The 11,921-nt window shown below is 39.9% G+C and overlaps 1 protein-coding gene across 9 annotated transcripts in view; it reads right to left on the reverse strand.

The window, feature by feature from the left end:
- Positions 1-7,905, reverse strand: part of ATXN1 (ataxin 1) — a 299,798-nt gene extending 291,893 nt beyond the window's left edge. For 6 of the 9 annotated variants that reach the window (XM_056521224.1, XM_056521225.1, XM_056521218.1 and 3 more), the window contains exon 1: positions 7,668-7,905. The gene's annotated coding sequence lies outside the window, so the exon portion shown is untranslated. The other 3 variants (XM_056521223.1, XM_056521220.1, XM_056521222.1) reach the window with 3 other exon arrangements.
- Positions 7,906-11,921: the final 4,016 nt, after the last annotated feature.

Raw genomic sequence — 11,921 nt, forward strand, 5'->3', positions numbered from 1 at the left:
AGAAAACAAATACTTAATTAATTAAATAAAAAAAACTAAACAACCTTAAATAGGTTATGTGCTTTCCTATGAAATTGACCCTTGGGTGTGTGTGTGTTTATGGGGACAAAGACACCAAATAAATAGATGAAAGTCTAAGTAAACAGGAGGGAAATATAATACTGTATATTTTAATAAGGCTTCTCCTTTGCTATTCCATTTTGCCTACTTTCTCTCTTCACACAACATTATAATATAACCAATAAAAAGCAAGGAACAGTACTAAAATCCAATGACATTTGTTACAGGGAATATGCTTGTTAATTGAATGTTCCATTATTTCTTCCTTTGTATCTATGCCAAATGCTCTGGCTGATATTTCTAGCTGTTGAGCATGCCCCTACAGCTGCCCACAGGGTATCCTGGGACTTCCAGTACAACCATTTCTAGAAGGTGCCACTGCGAGGTGTTACTTATCCCATCTATTTGTTCAGAAGGCTGATAAATTTAGTAAAATCAAGCTTTAGTTGTTCTATTGTACACATGCAGCGAATGTTAATATAAATAGAAAAGACTTCCAGTTTCTCTTACATTATAGTTTAGTTTAGTTATGTAACAGCCTCCTGCTTGTTTATATTGCCAGCAAATATCTTTCCTCTAAGGGTCAGCAATATTTAGGGGTAGAATTCTTTCAATACCTGTTGGTCTCATACATGTATCTCTGACCATAAATACATAATGTATTAGTATTTTCTCATACAAAATGAAAAGGTGTAACACACTGCCATTTTGGTAGATCCTTATCCCCTTAAGGACCCAGGGTTTTTTCTGTTCTTGCACTTTCGTTTTTTTCTCCTTACCTTTAAAAAATCATAATTCTTTAAATTTTGCACCTAAAAATCCATATGATGGCTTATTTTTTGCGCCACCATTTCTGCTTTGTAATGACATCAGTAATTTTACCCAAAAATCTATGTCAAAACGGGAAAAAAAATAATTGCGCAACAAAATTGAAGAAAAAATGCCATTTTGTAACTTTTGGGGGTTTCTATGCAGTACATTTTTCGGTAAAAATGACACCTTATCTTTATTCTGTAGATCCGTACCATTAAAATTATACACTAAGTTTGATTTTGTCGTACTACTGGAAAAAATCAGAACTACATGCAGGAAAATGTATACGTTTAAAATGTATTTTTCTGCGTACGGGGCGGTATGAGGGCTCATTTGATCTGAAGTTTTTAGCGATAAACTTTTTGTATTGATCTGACTTTTTGATCGCTTTTTATACATTTTTTCATGATATAAAAAGTGACCAAAAATACTGTATTTTGGACTTTGGATTTTTTTTGCGCGTAGGCCATTGACCTTGCGGTTTAATTAACGATATATTTTTATAATTCAGACATTTCTGCATGCAGCGATACCACATATGTTTATTTTTCTTTTTATTTACACAGTTTTTTTTAAATGGCAAAAGGGGGTGATTCAAACTTTTATTAGGGAAGGAGTTAAAGGGTTACTCTGCTCCCCAGCGTCTGGAACATTGAGTTCCTAAATGCTATGTGCGGGCTTCCGCCCCCTCGGGACATCACGGCCTGTACCCTCAATGAAAGTCTATGGGAAGGGGGCACGATGGCCGTCATGCCCCCTCCCATAGACTTGCATTGAGGGGGCAGGACGTGACGTCACAATGGGGTGTGATGTCCTGAGGGGGTGGGCGTGAACACGGATATTTCAGGAACTCAATGTTCCGGATGCTGGGGAGTGGAGTAACCCTTTAAATTATCTTTATTAACTTTTTTTTCTGCAATGTTATAACCCCCATGGGGGGGATCTAAACACTGCACACACTGATCTTTAACATTGATCTTTATTATCCCATAGGATAACACTGATCAATGATTCTGTCGCTTGACTGCTCATGCCTGGATCTCAGGCACTGAGCAGTCATTTGGTGATTGGACATGCAGGATTAAGGTAGGGGCCCTCCTTGTGTGCTTGAGCTGTTCGGTCCCGAAAAGCCCACTGAGCTAGCCGGGAGTAGTTTACTTTCACTTTAGACACGGCAAAAGGGTTATATTGCACGGCACCGGGATCAGTGCCGCACTCTATTAGCCACGGGTCCCTGCCATTGTTAGAGGCTGGGCCTGACCCGCTATGATGCGGGGCCACGCCGTGGCCCCACATTATAGAAAAGGAGCGTGTACGCCCTGGGTCCTTAAGTGATTAATGGATCCTGCCTGTGTATGGGCCTATGTAGATGAAGGGCAGGCCTGGTGCAAGAATTTTTGACACCCTAGGCAAAAGCTAATTTTGCAACCCCTTGACCCCTCCAATTGGCTACTCCCGATGTACGGAGGTACATGTGATGTCAGGATGTTGGACAGACCTGACCTTAGTGATTGCCCTTGTCTACCTCGGAGGTGGTGCTGCTCTCCTCCAGCAGGCTGAAAATGCAAATTGTTATAGTATGGGTGGGGTGGGGGTAGCGTGGTAGGGTTTTGCTTGATGGGCAGGTGCTTTGGATGGGCGGGTGCTTTGGATGCTGGATAACTTTATTGCAGTAGGCAGAGGATTGCCCCCATCAAGAGGGCGCTCTAAGCGGCTGCCTGTTTTGCCTATAGGCAGAGTTGGTCCTGATGAAGGGAGCTGTCGGGGACACCCTTTGCCATCTACTGGACTGGTGTTACACAGTTTTTGTGACAGTTGACAAGGTTTTGGGGTGGATTCAAAAGAAATGTGGAATATAAAGCAAGAATTTATAAGTCTTCCTGTTTTATCCACTTCTGGCTTTGGCTCAATAAACTGCATTAAAAACTTCAGGTGCAGTTTTCCAAAAACAGAGAATGGAGTGTCAAAAATTGCACAAACATTTTGTGCAAGCCCATATTTGTGCCAAAAAATTTGAGCAAGCTCCCACTTTGCACAACCAAAAATGCATACAATTTTGCACAATTTTACCACACTGTGCTGGCGCAGGCAATGCTAATCTTCCTCCACAGTGTGTGACACCAGCCTAAAGGGGAAATATTATTTTCCCTCCACCTTGTGAAAACTTATCAGAGGTATTCAGCCATGTTAAATTCAGGATCCTGCCGACATTGACATGTAGAAGAAAAAATACACATCGAATAATGAACATTCTTAAAATTTTAAAATCCATAGAATGTTCTTTATTGCTGTGAATTCTGCTTGGCAGCCACAGATAAACCACTGAATTACCTTTCTTTCTATATCAAACAATCATATTCATTGGGGATTGTGAGCATACTGCAACAATTATCCTATGTATATTGAGTGCTGTGAAGAGTACAGTATGTTACAGGAGTGAGAGAGTTGCTTGCAGAGTTAGTGGTTATGCTTATCTATTCTTAAAAAAAATCCTAATACATAAAATGTTCAGTCTGTTAAATTTAACAAAACAAGTTTAACAAATTTAACAAAGAATGCATAAAAAAAAAATGGACTATGGAACTTAACTGGCAATGGTTTTGTCTCTAAAAGGCTAGTAATATATACTGACAAATTCTGGATTTCCTTACTGAATTCATTAATTCATTACAATAAATTGGAACTTTTTAAGACAAGTAATAATACTCATAGAGATGCATATATTTTTACAAATATTTTATCATTTCCATGTGACAATGGCACATCTGCTCATCTTCTGCATTGTGAACTGATAGAGTGATGAAATAGGCCTTCTGGTTATCAGCTATTGTATGCAGACACCTAAACCTCACACATTATCCCATACATTCAATTCTAATCAAAAAACAGCACAAAGAAGATAAAGTATTTTTTCAGTCACTTATTAAAATGTGTATGATAGTCTTTTATATTATAACAGCATTTGTTACTTTTTGCAGGGGAATAGGCATGATAGGAAGCAATATATATATATATATATATATATATATATATATATATATATATATATGTATATCAGAAATTAATGGAGTAGCAGCACAACCAAAAGCTTCTATTTAAAGATGGTAGGTGCAGGCAGCTAGTTAGCCCTGGTTAGAGGCCCAAATCCAGACAAAAAGTAAAAGATAGCCGCAGCACTCAAAAATGGTGAGAAAAAAATGCAGGTAGCTTTATTCCATTTCACAAATACAGAAGCTCCTGTATTTGTGAAATAGAATAAAGCTACCTGCATTTTTTTTTCAACATTTTTGAGTGCTGTGGCAATCTTTTACTATATATATATATATATATATATATATATATATATATGTGTGTTTATAGATATTTGTATATGTGGCAGCAGCACACACAATAGAGTTATGCAATACAAACCCTTCCTTGATAACTTCTTTCCAAAAGGTTCTTTAATAAAACTATAATTGTAGCACTTTTGGACAACATAAAAACCATGAATCTTATTGTTTCCAATATGCTAATATTTTTTACTTGCATTATTTTTCACAATGGCTTCCTATACACAAAATTGGAAAAAAATTGGCTTGCAGTTGTGTGAAACAACCGACATAAGATATCGTGATATCCTTGGCTCCTCTACATCATCTGTAATGTGCTTTTGATGAGTTCTAGGAATTAGGCCACAGCAATGTCTACAGCAGATTACTGCACGTAGTTTTTTGGGTTTAAACAAGGGTTTTTATTCTCTTGACAGATAACATACTTTGCCTACAGATACTTTTTATCACGGGAATCGCTAACATATGCAGCTTGTAGCATATCTGTGTGAATGTATACACATGTATCACTTGCTGCATCCCCTTGTGGAGAAACACCGCGAAGCAATAAAAAAAAAGAAAATAATTTCTGTAATAGTGCTGCGTGCAAATGCAAAGCAATCATTAAAAATGGCCTAGACGTACTACATGTATAAGTGTTCCTTAAGCTATGGGCCTTTGCATTTAACATGTAGGTATTGGACACCAGGAGTTGGAGAGTTAACTGGCGATTGAGTCATGCCGAAAGAGGTCACTGGGCAGGACTGACAGATTTTTCCTCAGCTTGTATTGAATCGTGGTGGACCCTGGTCTCATTTCTAGCAACAGGTTCATATGTACATGACTCTTATTTGTTCGTAGAAGGATTTGGGCCCACTCTACGAAAAGGCCCGTTTCCTGGGAAACCGTGGAAACCCCCCATAGTGCTAGCAATGACACTCTGATATGAACAAGGTTACAATGATTCTGTCAGTATAGATTGCACTAGGAGCTTATAATATACGTAAGTAAAACAAAACATTTTAAGGCACATATATACAGAGCCTGAGCAAGTCTTACACCAAAGCGTTTCCCATTGTGCAAATATAGATGGAAATGACTTTCGCAAACATTAGACTAGACACATCAACAACACATACAATGAATGATACCTTTCGGAGATTACAGGTGGGACATTTAACCCTTTGCAACCACAAGAAGGCAGAGATGTGATAATGACATTACCTTGAAAGTAGGCTACATTTAAAGACACTTGGCTTGCACAAGCCTTTAGTCCATGACTGACACCAACCTTTAGGGCTTCAGAATGTGCTTCATCCACACTCTTGTGTCATACAATCTGCTCATTCTCTTATACGTCTGTCCTTGCTAAGCTAGGCAGCATTTCCCCTAGCTGAGCTTTCCCCGAGGCCCTGTCTCCTTTCACACACACGGCATCCTCCTCCCAGCTACGCCTGACTCACTGTACTCACCCACTGGGAGGAGGGAGCTTTACACTACACTACACACAGCTCTTTCACTATGCTTACTCACTGAGCTTCACACACATACTATACAGACAGTTGTAAGACCAGTCCAATAAGAAGACCATCATCCTTCACCGACACCTGAGCTCCTGCATGCAAACCTATGGTTTAGGGCAATGAACAGGCTTACTCGCTTTAGGGCCACCTATACTTGCTTTGTCATTACACTACAATTAGGAATTTGTTACATTTTATTTAAGAGTAGCACATATACATTATTGTCTTACTAATTCTTGAAAAGTTCATATATATCATAACATCGCATTCCAACTCTACTTTTTAGATACATAAATGTGTCCTTCACTATATAATGTTACTGATAATTTGCATATGCATTTATTCCTCCAGCTCTAGTTTCTGCCCCTCGATTCCTTAAGTTGCTATAACACGGACAAATTTTCCATAGCATTTTTAACAGCATTTTTTTTTTGTGCCACCAGATGTTACATTCAAGTCTATAGTAAAGTCCTAAACGCACTACAGACTATCTGCGATATTTGGCTTTCTTTTTTTAAAAAACATAACATGCTCTGGATCTGGCATTTATATGACTTTTTTTTCCCCATAGGCTTCTTTATAATCCTTGCAAAGCCTCAAAAATGTATATCACAAATTGAGCCAGCTTTCTAAGATGCAATGAAAATGCTTAAAATGCAATTGCAAACAAAAAGAGAAACTAAAAAAAAGCAAAAAATGTGTTAATTAGACCGTACAGTTATATTTCAATTGCTTTCACTCGAATAAGTTCACTTTTTATCTTTACTATTCATTTATAAATTATTACTATTATATAAATAATAATAAAGGTCAGTAACTCCATGTCTGAAGGATCGAGTAGGACCCTACTGTTCTCCAGGAGGGCTGGGTGGAAGCTTCAGTACGTATCCCTGTAGTGGGGTGGAGCAGTAAGTACTCCAGGCAGGCCTTTTTACCTTCTAGAGACGCTAGGCCCTTACTTCAGAACAGGGACCTAGACGTGTCTTCCTCCCCACCTCTCATACATAATATTACTTAACTACAGCAAACTATTAACAGTACTGAACATTTGGGCCTATAACAAGGACAAACTCCTGTCGGTGATAAAGAAAGTTGAATATAGAATAAAAGACACGTTTGCTAAGTACCTGTCATATGATAATAGTATATATCATACATAACTTGCTTTCCTTCTTGTGTCTCACATAAACCATAAGGCCTGTCTATGTAGTGTATAAGGGACTGGTAAATATAAGGCAAGGTGGAGACAACATGTATGTTTCCACTCTTCCTGAATTAAGAAATGACCAGACTGGGTTTCAATAACCGTGAAGAATGAAATGATAGAAATAAGATAAAGAATGACGCCGTCTGTCCCCGGTAATGTGGCACCAGGTGGTCTCTATACAGGAGCAGACTGATAGATCAGACAGCAGGAGGAGGGGACTGACAGAGGTGACATAAACGTGCAGTCTCCTCTCTCGTACACATACACACGTAGGCTCTCCCTTTGCAGACTCTTTTCAGCACCCCATGGGGGAAGTGGTAACTGCACAGATCTCTTCCCTACTACTGGCAATGTTAACCACAGTTCTTCCACACAACACTACCGGCATCACTTGCTTAGGAAGGGTTAATTGACACTGTCAGGCCCCATCACATCCACAAAAAGAATACTCACCCTTGTCGAATTGACTGACTTTATTTGCCGACCCTTATTGAGAACAATTATCAGCCGATCTATGACACTATGAGAAAAAAAGAGAAGGAGAATACGCCTGTACCTCCGGATGAATACAGTTTGCTGCTGCTGCTTCTCTTTCGAGGCTTGAAAAGCAGGAACGGAAAGCCCAGCTTATGGTCGCTTAGGTTGTAGCACATATAAATATCCACCGGAATACGTGTGCATGTACACAAACATCTTGTCTGCTGCTATTTCCACAATGGACAAAGAACAGCAAAGAGGAAAAAATGGACTTACTGTAAAGTGCGGTAGAGAGGTTGTTGGCTGGAGAGGGTGTCTGAGCTTCTGCCTCTCTCTCTCTTTTTATTTTATTTTTTTTGTTACTCTGCCCCCCCTTCGCAGTAAGACAGGTCTTGTATGTCTCCTCTACTGTAGTAGAAATGATGTCTGCAGTACTGCTCTCTCTCTCCAGTATGTAAATGTGTAATAGAAGCCAAATATGGAGCAGTTGGCTGCCTCTGCAACAGCTCAAGGATCCTACTTCATGCAAAAGGGAGGAAAGGGGGGGGGGGGGGGGGAGTGTGTGGAGGCAAGGCAACACTTTGGCAGACAGCCAAGGCAGCCACACAGATTATTGCATACGCACAACAGAGCTGGGGCGGTCTCACTTAACCCTTTCTGCAGCGCTCTTCAGTAGCCTGACATGCAGAAAATCCATGCCATGTTGCATGGCCTAAAAGGGGATGCGCAGGAGTTAAATCTTTCTTTCGAAACATTGGAGAAAGAACAGTAAAGAAGGAAGTGTAAAAAATGTAAAGTAACTTTGGAAGTGCATGCTTTGATTTCAGCAGGGTGTGTGTGCTTCTGTTGGAAAGAAAAAAAAAGGGGTGGAGAAGAATCATAGAGTAGGAATTGTGAGAGAAAGCCAAGCTCAATGTCCACGGGGATGAATAGTGCGGACTTGCATGTCAACGTCATTTAGGAAATAGCATTGAGTTTTAACTGTTTTAGGGCCAACAAGGTCAGACAAGGCATTGCACAACAAACAATACTACTTGCACACAAACTTGTTTAAAGATACAGGGGGAGATTTAACAAAACCTGTGCAGAGTAAAAGTTGTCCAGTTGCCCATAGCAACCAATCAGATCACTTCTTTCATTTTGCAGAGGCCTTGTTAAAAATGAAAGAAGCGAGCTGATTGGTTGCCATGGGCAACTCGGCAACTTTTCCTCTGGACAGGTTTTGATAAATCTCCCCCACAGTTTTTACTTCCAATAAGTTACCTGCTACAAAGTTCTATTATATAAAGCCAGTCATTGACAGACAGAGAGCAGTGTGTCAATTTTAGCGCAATTCACCGCCAAGAAATTTTGTACATGGAAAACACACATAGCAATGTCAGAAAATATAAAGGTGTCAAAATACATTATTTTATTTTTATTTTTATTTTTTTTAAGCAGCGACTCCTCCGGAGCTGCGCATAAGTATCCTGCGACATAGTTGTCTCTGAGGGACCTTCACCCTTAGTTGAGACAGCATCGGACATGGCCGCACAGGTTCAGGAAAGGTAAGCACTAAAGGTAACCAAAAAAAAACCTCAAGTTAAAAATAAAATCCATTTCACATGGTGGCTATAAACCCCACAAAAGAAAATAACTTACGTCACTTGCTGATATACTGCAGGAGCAACTCCGAAATGGCAGCTCAAGGGGTAAAATACGCTGTCCTCTGTGGCGGTAAGTTCTGTGTAAAAGGCGCTGTGAACAGCTGATTTTGGTGTTTGCACCAAAATTACTAACAACTTGCGCCAAAATGATAAGTTTGGCGCACGTCCGCAAAAACCAAAGTGAAAAAAATAGGGTAAAAAGAAAATGTCAACAGGCAAAATTGATAAATACCCCCCATCATATTAAGATGAACACAATTTATCAAAACCTGTGTAGAAGAAAAGTTGACCAGTTGCCCATAGCAACCAATCACATTGCTTCTTTCATTTTTGAGAGGCCCTTTTAACAATGAAAGAAGCAATCTGATTGGTTGTTATAATCAACTGGTCAACTTTTCCTGTGCACGTTTTGATAAATCTCCCCCAATAAGCTACAAGAACCCCATAGACATGCAGATGTTTTCTGTTCATACAGGACAGCACGATCACCATACACTAATACTAGGTACATTTTATTTATTTATTTATACATTTATTTATTTTTCTTTAAATATTTATGTATTTTGCAAGTGGTTATTAGTAAGTGAGGATGTATGTTTATGCCAGGTGTTTTACAACCAGTGGGCCTCCAGCTGTTGCAAAACTACAATTCCCAGCATGCCCAGACAGTCTTAGGCCTTTAGATATTAATAAGTGAGGATGTACAAATGTACTGTATTGTATTTATATAATCTGTTTCCCAACCAGTGTGCCTCCAGCTGTTGCAAAACCACCACTCCCAGCATGCCTGGAAAGCCTTTGGTCCTTGGATATTAATAAGTTAGGGTGTATAAATGTATTGGGGGAGATTTATCAAAACCTGTTCAGAGGAAAAGTTACCCAGTTGCCCATAGCAACCAATCAGATCACTTCTTTCATTTTGCAGAGGCCTTGTTAGAAATGAAAGAAGCAATCTGATTGGTTGCTATGGGCTACTCAGCAACTTTTTCTCTGGACAGGTTTTGATAAATCTCTGTGTTTATATCTGGTGTTTCCCAACCAGGGTGCCTCCAGCTGTTGCAAAGCTACAACTCCCAGCATGCCCAGACAGCATTTGGCCTTTGGATATTAGTAAGTGAGGATGTATGGATGTATTGTGTTTATATCATGTGATTTCCAACCAGTGTGCCTCCAGCTGTTGCAAAAACACGACTCCCAGCATGCCTGGGCAGCCTTTGGACTTTGGATATCAGTAAGTGGGGATGTACGAATTACTTTTTGTCTGTCAGGTGTTTTCCAACCAGGATGCTAAAGGCTGTCCGTGCATGCTGGGAGTTGTAGTTTTGCAACAGCTGGAGGCGCCCAGGTTGGGAAACACGGGTCTGTGCTGTCTGTTAGATTACTTGGCAGTCATCTGAAGCTCTGGAAAGGAAACTGCCCTAAGAGTATAAATAGTACTTGTGACCCCCTGTGAAAAAAAAATGAATTTGACCTTTCCCCTGGTGTGATGTCAAGGTGTTATATTAAGACAAGGAAGAAACTATGACTGAGTGATTTATTTGTGACACGCTTGCAGTTTATTGCAGCTCACCCTAGTCGAAGCGCCACATTAGTGCAGATTGAATGGCGTTCATTGTGTCTTGCTTCCTTTTTATTGTGTTTTTGTATTGATTTGCAATGCAAGGATATATTGGCCCTTCTTCAATACGGGAGAGTAAACACAGGGAAATTTATGTACAACTTTCTGGCTAAACATTGATCCTGGCCTGCGTTATCATGCAAGCATATTTCAAGACTCCTGTGTTCATAGATTGTGGGCGTCTGAATAGAACTGCCATTTGGAAAAAAGAAAGCATTATTGTGAGATGCATGGCACTGACACAGTCTGCTGCAGTTTTATTTTATGGACAAGGTGTAGACTTCAAATTCCCCAACAAGTACAGTCGCATAGTTGTGTTTATTTCCTTGGCTCTCTTCCTTGATGACATCATTAGAAGTGCCTTACTCTCTACCCAAGCCCCCCCTCTCCTCCTCCCGCCTGACAATAGTCAGGGTTGTACATTGTCTAAGCCTGTCAGCTGACAGCTTGTCACTAAACCACAGCATGCAGCGTGAAACTGTTGCTGATTCAGTGGGAGAGCTGTGCAGCCAATGACTGCAGCTGCCCCGAGTCAATCCACTCCCACCCTTGTCAGCCAGGCATGGCTCACTACAGCTAGTCTGAATGCTGGAATGGAAGGAAGGTGTTCTGTACTGAAAACTATAGATCAACATGGCACAGAGGAGCTATGGGCAATACATGGCATGCAAAAGAGAATAATAAAGTGAATCTGATGAAACCATGTCAGCATAGACAGGAAATGTTCAGTGGTGTACAAAGTCTTTTTGCAAATTATCATTTAATTCAGCTATTTACAAATATGAAGAAGATAGGGGTGTACTGACAACATTCAGGGCCCCCGGACCAAATCAATCAAGGGCCCCCTGCAAGACTCTGCCCCCCATCCCACCCAAATGCCTTCTCATGCCAACCACTACACACAAAATACAATAAAATTATAATGTAGGTAAGATCATTTTTCATGATTAATAATACTGCTATACAAGGAGTAAATATATACCACCATACAATAACTGGATGATACCACCATACTGTGCTTAATGAAACCCCTATACACGGCCAGTATTCCCCCATACCATGCCCATATAGCAGTAGATACTAGCTGTATGCAGGATCTGTATACCATATAAGTGATTATATACAGGACCAAATAGAGGTATATACCAGCTGTATATAGGTCTAGATATAATATAAGTGATTATATACATGACCATATAAAGGTAGATACCAGCTGTACACAGGATCTGTATATCATATAAGTGATTATACACAGTTCCCATTTAG

This window comes from Hyla sarda, chromosome 5 (assembly GCF_029499605.1).
Source record: "Hyla sarda isolate aHylSar1 chromosome 5, aHylSar1.hap1, whole genome shotgun sequence".
NCBI lineage: Eukaryota > Metazoa > Chordata > Amphibia > Anura > Hylidae > Hyla > Hyla sarda.